The 3,748-nt window shown below is 30.3% G+C and overlaps 1 long non-coding RNA gene across 2 annotated transcripts in view; it reads left to right on the forward strand.

The window, feature by feature from the left end:
* Positions 1–3,748, forward strand: part of LOC111087772 — a 7,047-nt gene that overhangs the window by 1,418 nt on the left and 1,881 nt on the right. The window lies entirely within an intron of this gene.

Below are 3,748 nucleotides of genomic sequence, written 5' to 3' on the forward strand. Positions count from 1 at the left end.
AGAAACTGGTGTCGGTCTCATAATTAAAATTTTAAATTGATGTGAATAACTAAAATGTAAACTAAAAATTCACACATTAACTAAATGATAAAATGAATAAACGGTTAACAAATCCAAAACTAAATAAAAATTGAACCTGCTACTTCACACTCCTTCCCCTTCAGAAAAACAAAGGGATTACATTAATTACTGTTAACAATATCTAATTTTAGTATCCTTACTTTTAACGCCCTCATTATACAGACATCGTCAATCCTTAATAATTTAAATACAAATACCTTTCAAGGCGAAATTATTCCCTTTTCTTCTATATTCGGCTTTAACTTCCGGCTCCAGTTCAGTTTAACGGAAGTTCATGGGTTCCGAGACCAGCTAATTTGTGATAATTAACTAAACTACTCACATCAAAAGATTAGAATTGATGTGATAATTACGTGCACACTCCCCCAACATTAATATCTGTACGTCACCCCTATAGAAAATTGGCTTCAATCTGATAATTTATACAAGCTTAAAAATTGATGTGACTAACTAGAATGTGAGTTAGCGTTTAAATGTAAATTAAAAATAGATAGATTAACTAAACGATAGAAGAAATAATTGAATGGTAAAGAAAAACATAAAATAAAAACAGAATTTGCTATCTCACACTCTTTACCCTTTTCGGAAACCAAAGTGATTACATTAATCATTCCGAAACTCCCAATTTTCATATCGTTACTTTTAACGCCCTCATTATATTGACACTATGAATCATTTACAGTTTCAGAAACCTTACAAGTAGAAATAATTCATATTCTTGAATTTGATCCTTTCTACTTTCCTGTTCTGGTTCAAATTATAGAAAGTTGAGTTCAGCTAGGTTAAGCAGGAGTTAACTTAAAAGTGATATAATGAATATGTTTATCTTCTGTAGTAAATAATTTTACTCTAAAATTTATCTTAAATTGGAATGAACTGTCCTAACACATTGGTTATGATTTTTTTATTAATTTAAAATATTATATATAATTTTTTCTCCAGTTAAAATTCCTTGACACAATTCATCATCCTACCCATTTTCAGAAAATTAAATGCCGCAAGAAGGCCTGGAGACTTGTCCAACAAAATAAACTAATTCTAGTCTATCCATATCTCATCTTTCGACATAACATGCTAATGACTTTTGTCCGACACCAGAGGAAATGCTCATCATCCTATGTCGTTGCAGAAAATTTCAGTGGCGCAAGAAGGCTTTCAGATTGCGCCCCCCCAATTTCCATCAAAATAAAGAACTTATTCTGGTGTGTCCCCATCTCATCGTTCGAAGTAACATGATGATGAGTCATCTATGTCCTCTGCTTAACTTAAGTGGTCTTTAAAGTCCAGCACTTTCTGTAAAGTGAACCAGAGCAGGAAAGTAAAGAAGATGAATATTCAAGAACATGAATTATTTCTTTTTGTAAGGTGTCTGTAATGAAACTGTAAAGGATTCTCGGTGTTGGTATAATGAGGGTGTTAAAAGTAAGGATACGAAAATTGGGGATTTAGGAGTGATTAATGTAATCACTTCGGTTTTCGAAAGGAGTGTGAGGTAGCAAATTCTTATTTTGTTATGGTTTTGTTTACAGTTAATTTATTATTCTTTCTATCTTTTAGTTAATCTATCAATTTTTAGTTTACACTTAAACTCTAACTCACCTCCTAAATGATCGTATAAATTTTTAGATTCTATGAGTTATCACACTGACACCAGTTTCCCATATCGGTCAGGTACAGATATTAATGTTCATAAAGAGTGTGTAAATCACATGAATTAATCTTTGTTCTAAGTACTTAATTAATGCAGCTTAGCTTGTCTTTGAACTCAAGGTAGAGAAAGTGAAGATAGAAGAACATGAACGAATTTTCTTTGAGGTATATGTAATTAAACTAGGTAGGATTCATGATGTCAGTATAACGAGATCATTATAAGTAATGATAAGAAAATGTGAACTTGGGAGTGATTAATGTAATCACTTCGGTTTTCGAAAACAGGAGTGTCAGTTAGAAATTTTTATTTTTGTATGGGTTTGTATTCAGTTCATTTTATTATTCCTTCTATTGTTTAGTTTTTCTGTAAAATTTTAGTTTACGTTTAAACGCTAACTCACCTTCTAGTTAATTACGTCATTTAAAGTTCATAAAACTTATGAGACTGACATTAGTTCCCTATCGGTGAGTTGTAGATATTAATGTTTATAAAGAGTGTAAATAATGTTAAATGCATTTTTAATTTCTTTAATATAAACCCTGTCATGAGCTTCAATAAGTTGGCTCACGAGAGATAATGGAGAAGTATTTGTTATTAAATATATTTTACTTTGTGCTTAAGTTTAATTTTTTTTTATTTCGTTTATTTATTTAAATATTAATCCTAATATTGATGATATATTCTTTCACGTTAGTACGAAGTCCGAACCATGTGCATATCCATAAACGAATTACGTACTAGTTTATAAGAGGTCAAAGAACAGTTTTGAAAACAACCAACGAACAAAACTATTTCAAGACGTTATACAGAAGACAAGATTCAATGTTGACAACTTAGTAACAGTAAGTCACAATTTAAAGTAAAAAAAATTCACTGGAGAAAATATTTTCATTTTAGATACGTAAAATTGTTGTATCATTAACATGATATAATCTAATTTATATAAAGATGGGGTAACAGAAGTAGTAACTTTCAATATCTATTTATATATTAGAGTAGATTTGAGTAATATTTACTACAGAATATATTTAATGTATTAACGACAGTAGCGAGTTACCTACTTTTAGTTGTGTCCGAAAGAGACTAAGGGTACAAGCTTTTCGCTGCATCTTCCCATGTTTTTCAAAGTTGAATATTACCTTCTGTATAATATTTCTAGATATATCTGTTCATAAAACCTACGGTTGCAGATGATGTTGGATATTGTTTCCAAAAAGTTATTCTTTGACCCATTATAAAACTATGCATTAGTCTGCATACAGTGTATGAATGAACCAATGGCGAGAACTTCCTACTAATACGAAAGAACAATATACCATCAATAACAGTTTTAATATGTATAGAAATATTAAAATAGAAAAAGGAACGGAAGAAAAATATGTGTAAAACTTAAAAATTAAAATATAGAATAATAACACTTGCTCACTATCTCACGTGTGCCAAGTTATTGAAACTCATGACAAAGTCTTTATTGAAAACATTAAATTAAAAATTTTGCAACACAAATATCTGCAAGTGACCGGTAATGGAAACTGGTGTCAGTCTCATAACTTTTAGAAACTTTAAATGACGTAATCGATTAGAATGCGAAGTAGCGTTTAAATGTAAAACAAATGGTACAGGTTAACTAAACAATAGAAAGAATAATAAATGAACAGAAAACAAAACCAAAACGAAATAAAAAACAGAATTTGCTACCTTGTATTCCTTCCCCGTCCGAAAATCGAAGTGATCATATTAATCACTGCTTATAAATTCCCAATTTTAGTACCCTTACTATTAATGATCTCATTATACTGACACCATGAATCCTGCCCAGTTTAAGTACATGTACCTTACAAAGAAAAGGCGTAGTGTTCTCAGATCTACAGCTTCTCTACCTTCTGCTCAGATTCAGGTTACGGAAAGTTAAGTCCAAAGACCAGCTAAGTTACTATAATTAGTTAGATAAAGAGATTTGAAATAATGTAATCATTATTTATATACTCATTATCAACATTTATAAGTCACCGCTAT

The sequence above is a fragment of the Limulus polyphemus genome, unplaced genomic scaffold (assembly GCF_000517525.1).
Source record: "Limulus polyphemus unplaced genomic scaffold, Limulus_polyphemus-2.1.2 Scaffold2611, whole genome shotgun sequence".
NCBI lineage: Eukaryota > Metazoa > Arthropoda > Merostomata > Xiphosura > Limulidae > Limulus > Limulus polyphemus.